General features: G+C 39.6%; 1 long non-coding RNA gene across 1 annotated transcript; it reads left to right on the forward strand.

Moving 5' to 3' along the window:
* Positions 1 to 14,121: 14,121 nt before the first annotated feature.
* On the forward strand, positions 14,122 to 16,450 carry Gm40750. The gene is made up of 3 exons (XR_871989.2): positions 14,122 to 14,218; positions 14,822 to 14,915; positions 15,753 to 16,450. It is a non-coding gene; the product is annotated as a predicted gene, 40750 (long non-coding RNA).
* Positions 16,451 to 20,352: the final 3,902 nt, after the last annotated feature.

Raw genomic sequence — 20,352 nt, forward strand, 5'->3', positions numbered from 1 at the left:
TGGGGTTTTATTGTTGTTTGTTTTTTATTTTTATTTGGTTTGAATTTTTTAGTTTAGTTTAGTTTTGTTTTGTTTTTTACAAAAATCATTGTAAGTTCAGGTGCACTAACCAGATCACATTAGCATCTGTTTCTACACAAAATATATACAGTACCTTAGAAGTTGTCTTTTTAAACATAATCTTGTTTCAATTTAGTTTTGTCAAAGCTAACTCAATGGTATGGTGTAACAAAAACCAACCAAACGAAAAAACAAAAATTTTATATTATTTAGAACAAATTTCTGTGAGGTGATCAAAAAAGTTACTTTAAATTACAATATTTAGTTGAAGTTTAATATTTAATATTAAAACTTCCCCAAATTTAAATACTTAAACATCCTGGAAATTGCTGGAATGAATAACAAAGCAAATTTGAAACTATCAAGGCTCTCCTTTGGGCCAGTATATATATAACTTATCAGGTAATGGACACAGCTTACTACTCACCTTTCTTCATCAGGATGTATGTGTCTGGACACACAGTTCCATAAAGGTCCCTTGGCAGAGACAGAACAACTAGCTAGCTGTAAATCATTCCTCCTATAGCATCTTGGATCTCATAGCCAGCATCAGTCAGATCCCTCATTCAATGTTACCTATGGAAGATGCTGGTTACATGGTACCAAGACCCATGGACTTCAGTCTCAGAAAGCTGAAACATTCCCAGAGCTGATCTGCCTAGTTCTAAGAATTTCCTAGCAATGCTCAATATACTTTGAATAAATAAGTCTCAGAAGCCTCTTTCTGGTTCTTTTGAAATAATTGATTATGGCCATGTTAACATGTGCTGTTATTTAGGAGACTCTCACTTCTGCCCAGAAATTCCAAGAAATAAGTTGAAACATTCCTTTCACATGCTATTACATTCTGCCATCTCTGCACTGAGTTTTCACAGAACGGTTCATGGAAATTGTTGTTTCCACTTAGTGAAGTGATCTGAAACTCAGTTTGGCCAAATTTCAGTTTTAATCTCTGAACATGACAAAATTGTTCTCAGGAAATTGATATCTGTCCTGGGAGTGGTGGCACACTGCTGTCACCCCAGAAATTGAGAGGTGGAACTAATTCGGGAGAGCAAGGTCACCCATGGCTACACAGAAACTGTAAATAGAGCCTCTTGAGACCTTATCTTGAGAAAAAGAAAGAAGGGATCAAAGAAAGGAATGTGAAACTAATAGATGTATTTTGATTCACGTTGAGTTGAGGTTGCAAGTACACAGTCCATAAGGGGAGTCACAGCTGAGAATTCATCTCCTGTCTACCAGACATTCTCCCCTTGCCTTCTCCTCTTACTTCCTCAGCTGTACTGATCTGTCTTGATGGATGGATCTCATTGCTCCTATATGATGGGCATTCAGAAGACTGAGTTAACTGGCAACATCTGCCCTGCATCCCGATGTCTTCAATTCAGGTCATAACCATGGTCTTGCGCGCGCTCGACTGGCCAGGAAGAACAACGCTGCAACAGGATCCTTCTGCACATGTTTATTGGGAGAGCTTAATTGCAGAGGCGAAGAGACCCCGAGCCCAGAACTGGTGCTGCTTTTATAGGCCTAGGAGAGGCGTGTCTCACACCCGGATTGGTTATGCACTATGCCTCATTTGCATGTTCCTCATCTGATTGGCTACTCTCTCTCTCTCTCTGTACCTCACAGAGCCTCATTATCATACCTCATTTGTATGTCTCACATCTGATTGGTTATACTCTCAAAGCCTCATTATCATGCCCGGGCCAGGCAGTGTCTTTGCAAAAAACTTTACTGCATATGTACACATTGGTTGTTTGTCCAAACTTATGCGTGGTGGCCAGCAGTAGTCAGCAGTTTCCCACACCATGGTTCTAATTCACTGGACATTTACCATGTGTTGAACATCAAGGTAATGTCCGGTGTCCGTCATTTCATTTGGTTCTCATCAGACTCCTCTAAATCCCTGTGAAATGTGAGGAAGCAGTGCTTTAGAAAGGTTGTGACAACACCTGAACTCTAATTCAGAACCACCCATTTCTTAGTGAAGAAGCAAAGAACACCTACCTTTCTGCACGTTAGAATCTGAGAACAAGGGATGTTGGCTTAGAACCTAACTGAATTCATGCTAAACTAGGGCCACCAAGGTCCTTTTTGTATGCCTAATGAAATGAGGCCATTGGAGAACTTTCTTTTATTCCCAGCAAGCACAACAGAAAAGGGGCATAAGGAGTAAAGAGTTAGACTGTATATAGTGTTTTGAGTTACTGACTGTATGAGTACAGGAAGTATTTTAGATTTTAAACTGCTTTACTGGCAGAAACTGTATGTCAGACAATATGCACTCGCTTCATAAATAGGAACAGAGTGATACTGTCCAAGTTTGCAAATGAGTATAAACTGAATTTTTTTTAAAAAAAAAGACTATTTTCCCCAACCAATGGCACAGGTAAAGGAGAGATTCAAATCTAGGCAGCTTGAAAAATCTACTCCTAGCCTTAGCCACCATAATATTCTGTCTCTAGCAAAAAAAAAAAGAGAGTAGCCTGCCCCTTTCAATGCTCTTAACCCAGTGTTTCCCAGCCAATCACCCAAGACCTTTCAAGGCACTTGAGCATCTCCAGGGATGTTCTCAGAGTCTCTTCAAGGGCTTTAATATTCTTTGTTCAGCCTCGGTGTAAATGACATTTCAGGTTTAACTGGAATAGAGTGTTTCATGTCTGATACACCACCACATGGTCTTCATGAATTAGAACCAGTGAATTAGAACCATGGTTATGACCTGAATTGAAGACATCAGGATGCAGGGCAGATGTTGCCAGTTAACTAAGTCTTCTGAATGCCCATCATATAGAAGCAATGAGATCCATCCATCAAGACAGATCAGTACAGCTGAGGAAGTAAGAGTAATACTTCAGACTCTTGCTTTTCTCATGGAGACGGTCCCACATCTAGAAGAGCATTTGCTCTCTCATGTCCTTTGTGAGTGACCCTTCTTCACTCTTAGTGACTAGTATCATAATTCTCTTTCTTCCTGTTAAACAATGTCTGTCTTAGACCGGCCTTATGGATTTGACTCTTCCCCCAAATCCATTCTCATATTCTTTTGCAGTAAATAGAACCCTGAACTTTAGTTACAGACATTGCTAGGCAGCTAACAGGTCATTTTTTCCAGTCTTCTTGCTCACATAAGTGACATCATGACTTGATGTCAATGGTAGACAAATGAATGGAAAACGGAAGTTGTGTGTGACCTGCACTTTTTCTTTAAAATGAGAAAGACGAAAAGAGATGGAGAGGTGACTGTTAGTAAAGTAATTGGCATACAAGCTTAAAGACCTGAGTCCAATCCCTAACACTCACATAAAAGCTAGGTTTCATGGTGCTTCTGTGTAAATTCAGCCCTGGCAGGTGGAGACAGAAGGATTCCTAGGGCTTCTGGCCATCCAGTCTAGCTGACTCCACAAGCTCTAGGTTCTGTACAAATCCTTGCCTCAAAATATAAGTGGTAAAAAAAAATAAGGTTTAGAAAGATTAAGGAAGGTACCTAGCATCATCAACCTCTGGTCTTCACATGCAGACAAACACACATACATGAACACCACATACACTCAGACATACCCCCACACACACACACACCACACACACACACACACACCACACACACCTCACACCACACACACCTCACACCACACACACACACACACACACACACACACACACACACACACACAAGTAGTATGCTCATCCTTTCTGCTCTCTACCTTCTGCTGTTTTGGATCCAGAAAGAATGGCCACAGCTTCAGAACCTCTAATGGTTCATCAGGTGATCTTGAGACAGAAACTACAGACAGCAGAAAGACAAGAGAGAGGAACCTCAGTGACCCTACCCTACCTTACTCCATCCTTCCTTAACAAGGCAGTTAATGTAATTCTCTACTGTTTATTCTGTGGTTGTTTGGATTTCCCTGTGATCTGAGGCTGGACCTGATCTTCATTGCTATGCGAGTGTAACAATGATACTATTTTCTACAATCTTTTTACGTTTTGTTGCTAGGAATCAAATCCATGACTTCACCTCTGCTGTTTTGGTTTCATTTCCTGTTGCTGTTGCAGAACCCTGTCAAAGACAACTTAAGGGAGAAAGGTCTGATTTTAGCTCACAGTTACAGGTTAGAATCCATCATGGCTGCAAAGTCAAGGGTAGAGAGGGAAGGAATGAATTAATGTCTGTACTCAGCTCACTTTGTCCTTTTCTTAGTCCAGGATGTAACCGCAGAATGGTACACTTGCAGGTTGAGTCTTCGGGTATCCATTAAGGTTATCAAAACAAAGCTTCAAAAGCATGCAGGCAGAGCAGCATGATCTGAACAATCCCTCCCTTGCTAAGTTTCTCTCCCCAAATAATTCTAGATCATGCTAAGCATGTGCTCCATCCCTGAACTTCACCGTCAGCCCCACACTTTTATTCAACTTCGTGTTTAGAAAAGTATGGAGCATACAGTCTCAATGAGGGCAGGTTCCAGTCCAAAGCATACATTGAATTGAACCTTCAAGATCATTGGAAGGCTTAGAGTTCTCCATTGAAGATCTCCACAGAGGTTCCCTCCAGCCTTCTTCCCCACGCATACTTAAATTCATCCAAAATTAATTAGGGAACTCTTTCAATCTTTTGTGATGATAGGGTATATAATGGGAAATAGTTAGACTGTATTCTTAAATGAATTTTGTTAGCTTTAGAATAAAGAAAGTGTTGCCAGAGAATTGTCTTCTGACTTCTAGGAAATGCTCCACTTCAGCCTGGCTGTCATGAATTAAATTGGTTGTGAAAAGGGGATGAACTGAAAACAAACCAACATAATGTATTCTATAAAGAAAATTCATTCTGACTTCCCAACAAGTAAACTACAAGCAAAGCTCTAGAAAGTAGCATATTTGCAAACTGGTGGATGGAGTTACCTAGAGATTTGTAATCTGTAAAAGTTACCCAGAGATTTGTAATTTATTAAAGTCAGTTTCTGAACTTACAGAATGTTGAGACTTTAGAACTTTTGTTAATTATAAATAACTAATCATGTTATATTTGTCAATTTGGATTATTAGTATTTCAACTTTAAAAATACTGATCATAGTTTCAGCATTTTAATGAAATTATTCTTAATCACAGAATAAAATTTTACAGATGCCTTAGACTTCTATATCATACAGGTAAAGAAAAGCTGCTAAATCTTTTTATGAAATGGTTTAATGCACACAGTGAAATATTTATACAATCTCTCTGTTGAAAGATAAAATTTCCATTATTATCTCTTCTATACCTTGGAGGATTGTTTAGAACATCTGCTTTCAAGTTTTACCAGTATTACCTAGTTTAAGTTTTAATGAATAATTACATCAGAAAAGGAATAACCATTATTAACTGAGTATTTCCTTTGGCAGGGCTCTGTTCTAAGACCTTTATATCTTTCACAAATATTATACTGTGATTCAAGAGTGATTTAATATATGACAAATACCATGGCTAAGAAATGGGAGAACTATGATCCAAATCTAAGTGAACCTAATTCCACTGCTAGATCCTTTGCATCAGTGGACACGTGTGGCCTCCTAACAAAAAAGACCATTGTTCCAACGCCTCTGTCATTGCTGTCAAATATATTTATAATATTGGTGCCAATATATCAATACATCAGACCATTTCCCAGAAAGAAAAACAACAACAACAATAACCATTCTAAGTCAGATCATGTGAACTATGGACTTAACATGCTCTTGTGACTACAACAGCTCTTTCCATGACCCAAATGTCACAATTCATGTCATCTGGTTGCTTTCATAAAAATGAGGAAACTAATTCCTCCATTATATAAAGACCAGTACAGTTGCTGTCATTATTTATCCTTGAGTTTCCCATGAGTCTAAGCAACAGAGCAAATAAGACAGACCAATTCTTATAGCAGGAGTTGAGGAAAATGTCAATACCACATTCTAAAATTAATGGTATATAATGATAATAATTAATTGTATAGCAACTATGCTAACTATATGAGGAGACAGCCTCAGCGATGCTTTGCATGACAGCTTTACTGAGAAAGGAGAAGTGTTATCATCTGCCTGTTTCTCTCTGAAAGCCGAGATGCAAAGGGAAGGGATGACTCACAGTTAACAACTAGAAACATTCTATCAAATTGTTTCTTTTCATTAACGACACAGGCACGAGAAGCAAAACCAAAAAAAAAATTGAGTCACCTTTATCAAGGCACAGGATCTGTTGTTACCTAGATGTATCACATGACACCTAATGTTCGCTTTATCTCAATGTTTCTCTGAGCTGTAGAATGTCACCCAGAAACTGGCTGTGTGCTGATTCTCCCTTTTTTAAACTAAAAACACTGTCAGGTATTTAGATATCTAAACAAGGCATTCCTTTATTGTCTATAACATCTCCTTATGTAGGTGATATCCACTCATCTTCAAAAAACTGTTATATCTACATATCTATTGGTACTTGTCAGCTCCTCCCTAAAGTGCAACCCCCAGAAACAGGCCAAGAGCAGACACCTGAACTGACCTATAGTGCTTGCTCCAACTCTCGGGTCATGTAGGGACAGGGACACTACCCTCATGTATGCAAATATCAAGAAAGACAACTTTGCCTATACATCTCTCTGTGGACAAAACCATCCTAACAGTCACAATAGACGGGACATTATGGAATAAGGTGGTCCTTTTTCTCATTAAGACATCATGTAAAACATAGAACGAGATCTAGTCCCTCTCCGGGGGAACCTTAATTAGACATTTCAAATTCACAGTTACCGTTGTGTACTCAAGGATAATCGTGAGTAGCAGTCTTACCTTAGATACCTGAAGGCACAAAGGGAATATAAAGCTGGCATAACTGCTTACCTAGTCCACAAAGTCAAAGGCTTGCAAATCCCTTGCTTTGAAGGCAGGCACCCCTCCTCCTCTCTCCACCTCACTGTCACAGACACCCTTATGGTCCTGCCTTCCATTAGCTGGATGTGGACCTTGCCCACATCTGATGACTAGGAAACTAACCGACAGGATTATAAGATTCCCTTCCACAGGGCAACTTGTACACAAATAAAGTTGTCATTATCTTATAGGAGAAAATATTTCTCAGGAAATATTGGACTAATTTCTTTTTGTCATCAGTGAGCTACAAACAGTGCCTTAGGTTTGTGATATTCAGAAATTACTTTGGATTGGTGTCTGTTATTAACGAAGTTTGTTTTAAAAAAGAGAATGAAGCCTCCATCCCTGCCTTGTGACCCTGTCTTATCTGTTATCGAGACAATGTTACCAGTTAGATCCTCTGCTGTTGGGTGAATTAAGTTTAAGAGTAGATAAAATAAAGGTCGAGTTACAGTATGTAAACTGATCTGGAAGAAAAATGAACAGGTGGTTCATCTACCATGACACAGAGCACAGCTCTTTGTGCTCCTTGTTCTTGGCCCTAGAAACCATATGTAACTCAAAGTCAGCAGGAATGTATGACCTTTGAATTTGTCCCCACCCCCACACCCATGAAACCAGGGGTTGAAAGCAACTAAGTATCAGAACTCCATGAAATTACTTAAACCTCAGATTTTTGAAGTAAATAAAACAATTAGTCTTCAAAACTCTTTTAACTTTATTTTTCACTTCATCAAAGAAGAATAATTTACAATACCTTCTGTTTCACACACACACACACACACACACACACACTAATTTTTTTCTGTTAAAAAAATAGAATTTTTTAATTTAAAAAAAATCTTCATTTTTGCAGGCTTGTTTCCCTGTGAGAATTTCATGCTATTCAAGCTTCTGCATTTCTTTGTAATGTTGGTTAAAGTGTTTCTGTTGAACAGTTATTTATTTAGCAGCATTTGCCACAGCCACAGAGCAGGTGAGCTTAACCCTTTTCAACAAGGAAGCTATTGTTGCAGCCCTTTGCAATCTAGCGAATAACTCATGCTCCTTGACTCCCATTTCGGATCCACTTTCAAAAAAGTGGAAGTCGGACCCTTCAGAAAGACTCGCCATTATCTTTGTACTGAAATAAAAGGCAGCTGCAGAAACGCACCAGCCTCTCCCCTCACCCCTCATCAAGATGAAGACAAAAGACCATAAAGATTGATGTCACCTGCAGCCACTCCATTTTCCTCAGATGGAAAAACACAGAGTAGCTCCAAATGAGATTTGTAACAGAGCAGCACGTCACAAAGAGAACGTGGAAGATCTCTTTGGAAATGGCATTTGCTTAAATCGATGAGGCTTCACTAAAGAAAAGAGCAATTCAGGAAAACCAGAGTTAATGTCGTGCTTTTAAATATGAGAGAGAGCTTCACGTGTAGCCATCTGAGAGCTACTTAGGTTTTCTAGCAGCACGTTGGTCTCTTTACCTAAAGGTTCTGTTAACCTCGGTTTACTGCATAGTTATAAGTTAGAGTTGTTCTGTGTGAAGTTAGGAGAATCAGATATGTTTATAATGAAGAACATGCACTAGATTAGCAGTTTGAGGACAGCCTGGGCTACATAGGGAGCCCCTGTGAAACGAGAAAAGGAGGGAAATAGGGAGGGAAGAGAGTTAGGGGAGGAGCAAAGGATAGGGTAGGATGGGGAGGAGAAGGGGCAGATGGGCAGGAGGGAAGACAGGAAGGAAAAGGGAGGGAAGAGGAGAGAGAGAAAGAAGAAAAGGAAGACTTGAGAGAAGGAAGGATAGAGGTAAGGAGAGGAGAAGAGGGTAAGGCAGGTCAAAAGGGAGGAGAGGATTAAACTAAGAAAGGAGGGTTTTAAATATAGAAGGAAAAGCTACTTTCATCCAAGACCACTTGACCCAAGGTCAAGGGGTTGGAGCTAGCGGTCTCAAATCTCTCACTGCTTTCAAAACATAAACTGTAATATCATTCTTATGAAGTCTTGTGGTGGCGGTGGGGAGTCACCTTCCCTTCTTGCTTCCCAGCTAACTCAACTTTATTACTTTCTATAGTCAGGCCCATAACTCATAACATGTTTTATCATTACTTTTTTTCCCTTATTTTTGTCTTTCTCTCCTCTAGCCAATTTTATTAAGAATATGCTTACTCAGAATTGTCGTCACACAGAGACACCCACAGACCTGGCTAGCCAACTGGTGCGGCTACACCGCACAGCTGCAGGCAGCGTTACCATTGGCTTGGATTTCACATCCCGCAAACGGCAATCAGTGCAGGTCTTTCTTGTCCTGTTTAAGGAGTGCAAAGCTTCCCCCACTGACAAGTGAATAAACTGAGCTCATACTCATATTAGCACATTATTACTCATGGGAATAGACCTCTGGGATCTGAAACTATAGGAATGACCTTAAATGACCTACAGTTTCAGTTATCTGCGATAATCTTTTGAAGTGTTAGCCATATGGAATGTGCACTGTTTGGATTGGACAAACAGTGCTACTGTTTTATCAAATTATCTTGTATTCGTATGACCAATGGCAGAGAGACGGTAAACTTCAGTGTCTACTGGTATACTTCAGTTACATTCACCATCAATTATTCCAGTCTTCATTAATTAGTTATATGAGACACAAACATGTGTTCTTCAAGGAGGTGGCCTCATTACAATTAGGTAAGTATGGCTTCGTAGCGATCTAGTAGGCATATTATATAACTCGCACCGAGGAAAACATGCACCAGCTTAATTCTTCATTATGATTTCAGTAGTCTGTTAAGAGGGGCATCTTACTGGGAGAAGAAGTTGTATTCGGACAAAATAGATCCAGTTTTTGGAAGAAGAAAGAAAGAGAGGGGGAAGGGAGGGAGTTAGGGAGGGAGGGAGGGAGGGAGGGGGAGGGAAGGAAGGAAGGAAGGAAGGAAGGAAGGAAGGAAGGAAGGAGGGAAGGAAGGAAAAAAAGAAGGAAAGAAGGAAATAATTCTAAGAGAAAGTATAGAAGAATATCAGATCCACTGGTTTTTTGGGGTTTTTTGTTTTGTTTTGTTTTGTTTTGTTTTTCATTTGATTTCATGTCCTGGTTATAGATTTAACTAATACAGCCTTAAACACAATAGTATATAATCTTTACTCATCTCAGTGACAGCTTGGAGTCTTTGCCTTTCTTCTCTATATTCAATATACTCTGGACTTAGGTAAATAAGTTTTTAATTTGTCAAAGCCAGTTATTACTTTTTAACCCACCTTCTGTCTTGTATCACGTTTACTATTTCATACTAGAATTATTGCTCTTATATGTTTTTTGGTTTTGGTTTTTTGTTTGTTTGTTTGTTTGTTTTTTGTTTTTGTTCTTTTGTTTTTTCGAGACAGGGTTTCTCTGTATAGCCCTGGCTGTCCTGGAGCTCACTTTGTAGACCAGGCTGGCCTCGAACTCAGAAATCCGCCTGCCTCTGCCTCCCGAGTGCTGGGATTAAAGGCGTGCTCTTATATGTTAACTCAGCTAAAATAATGGGCAGTGGATGTCTTAAAAGTGGAGTTACATGTGAGGAAATAACACTTTTACAGATATTTCTCAAATTATTTGGAACCTTCCCTCGACCACTTGTGTTTAGAATCCTCCCTCTATCAAAACTCACATTGTACCTGCTGCATATTGGGAGCCAGCATCCTCTTGCAACCACAAGAAAGAAGCCTTATCTGGGAGGCTGGCTGGGGAAGGATCTAGCCTCCGTGACTTATGATATGGCTCCCCTAAATTGTTTTCTACATCGACCATGGCATATGCTGAAGGCTAAAGCTGATGGCTGGCTCAAATGAGATGCAGTTCTCAGGTTGCTTAACCAAAACCCTGCTTAGAAACACTTTTTTTCTGGAAGTCAAAAATCCCACTTTGAAATTCTCAGCAACTCTCGAAACCTGGAAGATTTAAAATGTTACTTTTTTTGTTGTTTTCCTGGAAGACCCATTCAAGTGCTTCTTTCTCCTTTCATTTCCTCCAATGAACCAAAAGATAAAATGGCTCACTTGAAATTCATGAGCATTTTTATATACGTTCCTCAGAAAAACTTCATTCTAAGCATTCTCAATGCAGTGTAAGTATTTTTATTTTTAAGATTTAAGAACCAAAGACACATGAGGGGGGTATGTATTGTTATGTCAGATAATTCTTGTAAAAATAATCCCTGGAATCCTCTTATAAAATAGGAACAAGATCTAAATATTTTAGCAGGACTTATGGCTCCAGCGAGTCCTATATTTGCCCTTGCATTTCTCTCCCATGTCTTCCCCCCACCCCCCAGTTCCCTGTATCTCTAGGCTCTGCAATTGTATTTCACACTCCTCTTGGAATTGTCTCTTCCTGGAAGGCTCACCTTTCCTCCTTTGAATGGCTGTTTACCCTTTGACTTATCTTCAGCCTATTAAATATCATTTGCCTCCAGTTTATTCAAAGTGAGAACTCTCCTTGCTTGTCTTTAATTTGACATCTTGTCCCTGACTTTCTTAACACATAATTTACAATTTTCTATTTCCCAGGAGCCTATCATAGGATCTCACACTCCAAGAAAAAATGAATCAAAACTAACTATAATGTTGGACCTTGGTAAGTTCTTGATAAACATTTATTTAGTCAATGAACTCGAAGCCACAAGGAAGTCATAAAAGAAAATTATTTTATTTCTTTATACTGGTGCACCATTACTTCAATTCAAATATTAAATGCTAGAAAGTGGCTTCCTTTACATCCATAAAAATTAAGGTCTTCCAACACAATTTATTTTTAAAAAATTAGGTTGTAATGTTTAAGGGAGTTTTAGTGAGCTTGGGTTTCTCAGACTGACATATGAGGATGCCAAATTGTTCTCTTCAGCCTTTAAGGTGGTAGGCCCACCTTCCATGATGACATTCAAGTCTTAAAAGCAACAACTTGCGCCAAGACCTGTCCCCTAGAGAGACTAGTCATTGCACAGAGATTTGATGGGGCAGCTGCTGGCACTTGCCTGCACACAGTTGCCTGCGTCTACTGAGAAAGGAGAGTAAGACAGAAAACTAGGAGGGCGCCACAGAACATGTCAAGGATTCAGGTCCCATGGAAACACTGGGAAGGCATGATAGTGATTTGAACAGGGGAAAGATGTAAGAAAAGATGGACAGGCCAGAAGTAGCCTGTGCATCCTTCCTGCATTGGTAACACAAAGATGTCATTATAAGATGTGCTTTGAGTTGGGTTTCACAGCCCACTCCAGGGGCTGGGGATGGACTCAGGAAAATGATAGTTCCTGTTAGTAGTTTCTGCCTAAGCTGCATCCTGTACTGCTTTCAGTTCTGTCTTTTATGGAGGACATAAGTTTTGAGTATCTTCCAAAGCAACACAAGTAAAAATAAATCAAGAAAGATTCTGTTTTACACTCCACTTCCCTCCATGTCCTTAGCCAGGAAGAAAGCCAGCATGGGTCTATATCTTTCCAAGTTGTTCCTCTGTGAAGCACCATTGAACTCCCAATGGTTTTCTGTAAGGGATAGCTCCACATGAAATAAACATGGGAACAAAGGAAAGACTCAGAGAATTTTGTGCTACTAGCTGATAAGAAACATGATAGATGATGAAGATAGATAGATAGATGATAGATAGATAGATAGATAGATAGATAGATAGATAGATAGATGGATGATGGATGATAGATAATCATCCACCTATAGAGAGATATAGATATAGGAATGTATCTATACCTATCTATAGATAGGTGATTATGATGATGATGATGACAATGATGATGAAGATAGATAGATAGATAGATAGATAGATAGATAGATAGACAGATGATAGATAGATAGATAGATAGATAGACAGACAGACAGACAGATAGATGATAGATAGATAGATAGATAGATAGATAGATAGAGGACAGACAGGTAGATAGATGATCATCCATGTATAGATAAATGATCATCCATGTATAGATGCTGGAAAATAGATAGATGATAGATACATGATAGATGATAGATAGATTATCATCCATCTATAGATAAATAGTTATAGATATAGGAAGAAATCTATATCTATCTATAGATAGATTATGATAGATAGATAGATAGATAGATAGATAGATAGATAGATAGATAGATGGTAAATAATACATGATAGATAAATTATAGATTATAAATATACATATTTGTATAACATTTAATAATAATTGTGCTACTGATTACATGTATTTGTAAAAAATGGCAGTGCAAATTTAATGACATCAGAAAGCTTATAGAGTTTTCTAAAAGTTTTTTTTGATAATATTTTTTTCTTTTTCTTTTTCTTTTGTTTTTTTTTTTGTTTTTTGTTTGTTTGTTTGTTTTTTGTTGTTTTTTTTTTTTTGAGACAGGGTTTCTCTGTATAGCCCTGGCTGTCCTGGAACTTACTCTGTAGACCAGGCTGGCCTCAAACTCAGAAATTCGCCTGCCTCTGCCTCCCCGGTGCTGGGATTAAAGGCGTGCACCACCACATTCACTAAATCATAAATCTGTTTATTTCCTCTATGGAAAAGATGGTTACCTGGTGTTCTGGCTTTTTTTTTTAATAGTTTAAGTATTAAAAAACTTCTTTGTGACTGAGCATCAGCTTGAATCAGGTTTACTCATTTATCAAAATAATATCACAGTAATTTGACAGCATAAACCCAGCATGCGCAAGCAGAGAAGTACATTGTTCTTTAGGGATCGCAGGCAGCTTTGCAGTGACTAGGCATTTCCTGTCTATTTTTTTTCCCCTAAAATACATTCCTGCGACTTTCATAAGATCTGAATTAAAAGTCAATGCTTCTCAGAACTCCACGAACCAACTGCAGATGCTGATATGCCGATAGCCACTGATCTGAGGGGAACAGAGTTCACATGCCAAAACCCGGTTGCCTTTTGGTATATTTTTACATCTGGACTCCAAGTCAAACATCCTATCCCTAAACCTCAGCCCCTCGCGCTCAATCACTCGGAAGTGGAGGGGCGTGAAATGGAAATAGAGGGAAGCAGAAGTTTGAAGGAGCAGGCCTGGCACCATCTGGGCTATGTAGGAGGACCGGAGTGGGAGAAGGAACATGATGGCATATGCTCCGAAAGTACAGAGTGTAAAGAAGGGGTAGCACCCTTGTTTTGCAGACTGGTTACTACATTTATGTTGCAGAAGGTTCAGGAGACAGAGATCCTCAGATTTCAGTTCAGCTGCAAAGTCACATTCTACAGCATCGGAGAGCGGAGGGATCATCGCAAGTGTATCACAGTCTGATAGGTATACATAACTGGCCACGGGTGGGATCTCTCGCTGCTGGGTATGAGTTTGCAGGGAGGAGCCATGTTTAAAATGCCTCCTGCATCCCACACACACACACAGACACGCACCACGGGGCACACGAGAGTGGCAGAAGCGCTGTACGCGGGGAACATCTGGGTTTAATTACAATCTGTGTTTCTGGGAGAAAGTCAACCTCTCAGCCTAACTCCTCCTTCTCCTCTGCAAAAAAAGGTGGGGGGGGGGGGGCAGGTGGGGAAGGTTATGCCAATCTGACCTTCTCTTAAGGAATCTTGAGAATGAAGTAAACTAATACGTGCACCCATGCAATGTGAACTGTGCACCGCTCCGCCCTGGAAGGTGATGGTGTTGTACCTGGGATTGAAGAGCCACAGGTACTTGACAAACTGGTTTCTCAGTGAGGATTGGTTTGTTATTTCTCTGTACAAGGATACCTTTGGATTTCTTCAATTTCTCAGCTCTATCAGCGTTTTGAACCAGGAACCTCCTCAATGAAAGCTGGGGTGGGGAGGCAGATCTTTCTTGAGCACTGCAGGATGTTCATAGATAAAGGCTCCCCTCTCTTCCCATTGGTTCCAATAGCAGCATCCTTGCTCCATTCCTGCAAATTAGAACCCAAAACGTCTCCTGACATGGTCGACTGTTGCCAATGGAGGCAGGTTCCCAATGAAGGCAGGTGAGCATGTACATAATTGATCAGCAATTGAAAAAAAAAACTGATTTAACATAGATTTAAGTATGAGTAATCTATTTTGGCAAAGCCATGTGAGTTCTGTCTTCTCCATCACTAAGTCATAGCATAGTAGGCACATAGGCTGCAGTGAGCACTCCACTAATCTGCTTACATGTATTACAAAGGGGTACAGTTAATGCATGGTTTCCGAATGAAGAAATTGATGCTCACAGGGTTGAAGGAACTTGCCCAGGTTCAAAGTGAAGTTCTGCATCCTGCTCTATAGCATTCCAGAGATGCACTTTACCGCTTCTCCTATGCATAAGAGCAGATTTGGCCAAATAGCTTGTGTCTGATGAGCATGCTTCATCCCTGTCAATGGGAACATAATTTGAGACACCAAGAGGATAAAGCATAACGCTATCAAGGATTGGAGATGCTTGGTATTTACATGAGCCGTAAACCTAAGTAAGGCATTAGAAAACCAGTCATGTGGGAATACATGCACGGTGTTCATTTAATGCTACAGAAGCTGGGTTTTGTGGATTATATTTTCTTAGTAAATGTTTATACGTTGTTGTTTCAATGTTAATAGAAAAGATGAAGCTGTGCAGAAAGCACAAATATGTTAAGATTAGGTTGATGGAGTATGTGATTGACGTATATGACTGCTTAAAGACTTTCTATCGATAAGCTCAGGACAAACACTATTGTTCACTAGATACCTGTGTGCTGGTTACTTTTTGCCAGGTACCTAACTAACACAAAGGTAATGCCAAGTTACTCAATGTTGAATCTAGGCTCTTCCAAATACTCAGACTGCTTTTATTGTCCTTTCAGGACTCAAACAATGGAGACGAGGAAAAGCTGACTAATATGTGTTAAGTCACAGAATTCAGGGCAAAGGAAAACTTTAATTACCGAGTAATGTATAACTCAGATCACCACCGGTGTCAATCATTAATGGCCATTGCAAGAGGAACCAGGGTAGCAAAGGGATTTAGTGTCGTAACTGATCCATCACTAGGGGGATGGCTCCTTCTCCACTGACAATGAACAAGATTGTTGAGTGCTAATTTACTACAAGAAAGTCTGATTTCACAGCCCTGGGACTTCTTTTCTCCTCCCCAAGGCCAATCGGAACCCTTAAGTTTTACAATGCATTGTATCGTCAGACAATAGTCTTGAATCATAACAATCCGGGGAATAGCTCTTTCTACTAATGCTAAGATCACACAGTGGTTCCCATAGGGGTCAGAAGACCAGCCTTTTCTCTGCGCTGAGATTTGTTGTGACAACTACATAAAGATCATGACTAGAGTGCTGCCGTCACCTTCCTTAGTGAGCAGCAAAGGATCCCGGTCCACCACACCACCATGTTTACGCTCTGATGAGACCCTGGATGGGAACACAGAGGACGCTCTGCAAGAGAGTGTGCATCTGAATCAGCCCACACCTCTAACGGGCAAGGGTCTGAATTCTGAAGCAAACAACGAGTAACTTGGGCTGCCTTCTGTTGCAAAGGACAGGAGCCTATCTCAATTTTGTTTAAGGCAAAATTAACAAGTTAGTGTTGTCTTTATCTGGAGAAAAAAAAAAAAAAACCTTTAGGCATGAGCAGAAACAAAGTACATTAAGATTCTGACGCCATCCCAAAGCAACAGATTTAAGTTACAATCAATTCGCTCCTTTATTGGATTGTTAAAGGTAGTAACACAAATCCAAGCTTACATCCTAACAAATAGGCAAGGCAGGTGTTATCTTCATCTTGTAAAAGCTGTTAAATGATGTGTTCTTAGCTAGTGAGCTACAAAAGTGATAACTGACGGACCCAGATGTTCGGAATCTCAAACGCGGTGCTGTTCCCCAATGTAACATATTTTGAGAAAAATAAAAAGCGTGGCATAACTTCTTTATCTCCAGCATCCTCAGCTAACAGTTGTGGATAGGGGAAAAGTTGGATTATTGGGGCATGCCTGTAAGGGCAGTGCTTCTCAACCTGTGAGTTTCAACCCCTTTGGCAAATGTCTATCTCCAAAGTTATTTTCATTATGACCAATAATAGTAGCAACATTACAGTTATGAAGTAGCAACAAAAATAATTTTATGGTTGGGGGTCACCACACCATGAGGAACCGTATTGAAGGATCAGAGCATTAGAAAGGTTCAGAAGCACTGGTTTAGTGGATATACTAAGACCTTGTCACTTGCTGTTTCTTGCTTTGCTGTCCAACTGCATATGAAGTAACACTCTTCCACCACGTGCTCTCACCCTGATACCCCCGATATCATCACAGGTCCTGCACAGCAGAGTAATCACAGGCTGAACCATCGGTACACACACAATGAAGCACCTTTTTCCTTTTAAGTTGATTTTTCTCCGACATCTTATGACTCAGAGACAGAAAGCTAAACCAGAAGCTTCCTCCCTTTGTCTTTCTGTCCTTAAGTTTAACCAAGAGGAATTCATAGGACTGCCTCATGAAAGTAAAACCTAAAGTCTATGCCAAGGAGATGCTGATGTTGGCTTTGAATATCATCACAGCAAACGAAAGATGGAGAGTAGTTTGTGTCACTATTTACTCCCAGGATGCAGGCTGTTATGTTATGGGCAGAAGTGACAGAAAGGACATTGAGATTCATTCCTAACTGGCCCTGTTGCAAAACTACAGTGTCTCAAGGGCAGGTATTGGCTTTGGTTTATCATCATATCCCCGACAGTAAGCATAATTTGGGTTCAATTAATGGAGAACATGTTTTAATGAGCCATAAAATCTGAGGAATGAGTAAAGGAAAAAATGGAACTCTGGAGACATTATGAAGGCCATGACTATAGACATTATTCTTTTTTTGCGAGCATAATGAAAATTAATCATTTCTTAAGCTCCCATTGGTAATAAATGAAGATTACTAATTGATGAAGGACACATATAAGTTACCCTATTGTTATGGGGCTGTCTAAAGTTTCAACACAGTTACAATGGAAAGATACCAAACCTGCCGCCTAGGAGACTCTCTGAGCTCTGTCTCCCCTTGCACATCAGGGACATGTTGTCATCTAATATCGACTGTTCAGTTGTGGAGCTACTCATGATGAAATTATAGTCCCAATCCTCAATATGGAAACAATTTGGACTCCTCTCTGAGGCCGCATCCGGTAGCCACTTTTGTTCCTTCCCCTCAGAACTCAGAGTCAAAATGCATGCTGCCCAGGTCTTTACCCCTCATTCAATTTTTACGCTGTGACTCAGTTTTCAGTACTGTTCTGCTACACATGGTCCTGTGAGTTCCCGATGCCGTACACAGATTTAAAATTCCAAAGTATTGTGTTTATTCTGTATACTCTCTGACCTTCTTGTGACCTCCAGCATTATATACTAAGGGCTCCTTCAAACTTTCCCCTCCCAACACCTCATCCCTTTGACTTCCTGCCCACCCCCCATTTACGCAGTCATGCTTGCATCATTTTCCCTCTGCTATTGTCTCATTTAAAGCAATCATTCCCCCAAGTTGCCATTGTCCACCATCTTTTCCACGTCCACACCCCTGTAGAGAATCTTATCTCTATCCACACCTTCAGTAATGACCAGTAGTCTAACAGTCTCCCAAACATGTCTTCATTCTTGAGCTTTAGACCAATAAATCTACAAGTGATTCAGTTACCTCACGGGCATCTCGGCTTCAACCCACTGACTTGTTAGCTCACACCTCCCTCTGGGAACACCAGTATTACTTGCTCCATTGCCCAACTTGGAAGAAATTCTGTCAAACTCAATCTTCTTGGCTTTTTGCTTTGTTTTGGTTTTTGGCCCATTTCCCCGGGTTCTCTAAACTTTCTGTTTACTCCAATATATATATTATTTTGTGCTATTAAATGCAGTCTCACTGCCTTCATTTGCCATCACCACAACTAGGTTCATCTCTAAAACATATGCACAGGCTGTTCTACCAAACAAATATGATCAGGTCGTATTTCTGCCTGATACTTTCAAGATGCAGTTCTCACTCCAGAACAGGTTTCTTGCAGAAGATTCTGGACTATGTAACCCCAATACCATTCTCCTTCATTCGCAGACACCTCGGTTACTTTTCTTATTCATAACTGTAGTACAAAACCGGTCTTCAAAGGGAATTAAAGGAAGAAGTTCTGAGAACATGGTCCTCAGATTTAATGAAACACTGTATGGCTCTAGTTAGCCTTCAGCAAATAATACTTCCTACACAAAGAAAAACTCGTTTTTCTCTGAAGCTTAGCAAGTTATCTAAAAAAATCAATCCTCAATAAGCATGGTGGTTCAGGTTTATAATCCCAGCACATGGGGAGAGACTGAGACAGGAGGATTGCAGCAAGTTCTGGATTACATAACGAGTTCCAAGTTAGCCTAGACTGGAGTAAGACTCTGTCAAAAGTAAACAGTCCTAAATTTTACCCTTCCTTTTAGGAAATATGCTCTCCAGGGAGAACTTTTAATGAGACATTTAAGAATTCCCACTCCCCAAAATATATGAGAAATTCCTGAATTTATAAATGGGCTGTGTTCCAAAACTTCTTTTATAACTTGGTTCTGTGAAACTTGGAATGCATTTTCTCATAGAAACAATGCTTTATATTTTTATTTAATTTAAATCTAAACTATTTTTAAAATGATTTAAAGCAATATATAATAAAATGCATATGTCATAAGCTTTTAAATAGTGAAGGAGAGGTCTACAACAATACATGTGGCCTATGGAAAGTAATTATATCATAAATCCTATAGAACTACACTCACCCAAAACTGAGAAACGTTAACTCAGAGAATCCTGTTGCAAGAGAATACAAAGTGAAGAAGGTAATGAGAGGGCCTTCCTTCCTTCCTTCCTTCTTTCATTTTCTTCCTCCTCTTCCTCCTCTTCCTCTCTTCCTCCTCTTCTGTTTCCTATAAACTCCTTTTTTTGTCTTCTCATTTGTCTAATGAAAGGCTGCAAGATGACTTACATGATATTTGTTTCATTATAAACTCTAAGTAAAGTAATTGGGTTGCTACTACTGTCTAACCTATTGCCCTTTATAGTATATTCAATAAACCCATTTTTTCTTAAAAAAAAAAAAAGAAAGAAAGAAAGAAAGAAAGAAAGAAAGAAAGAAAGAAAGAAAAAATTAGTAAGTATGTATTAACTACTAGGATCACACACCTATACTATCCTACAGATAAATTGATATAGTTAATTTGAGGAATAAGAACCTATCTTTCAGGCTAGGTGGTAGTAGCCCACACCCTTAATCCCAGCAATAGGGAATAGGGAGGCAGAGACAGGTCCCTGAGTTTGAGGCCAAACTGGTCTACATAGTGAGCTGCAGGACAGTCAAAGCTACACAGAGAAACTATTATTAAAAACAAAAAACAAACAAAAAACTCCCCCCAAAACCAAAAAACAAACAGAGAGCCTATTCTCTGAT

The sequence above is a fragment of the Mus musculus genome, chromosome 10 (assembly GCF_000001635.26).
Source record: "Mus musculus strain C57BL/6J chromosome 10, GRCm38.p6 C57BL/6J".
NCBI classification, from domain to species: domain Eukaryota; kingdom Metazoa; phylum Chordata; class Mammalia; order Rodentia; family Muridae; genus Mus; species Mus musculus.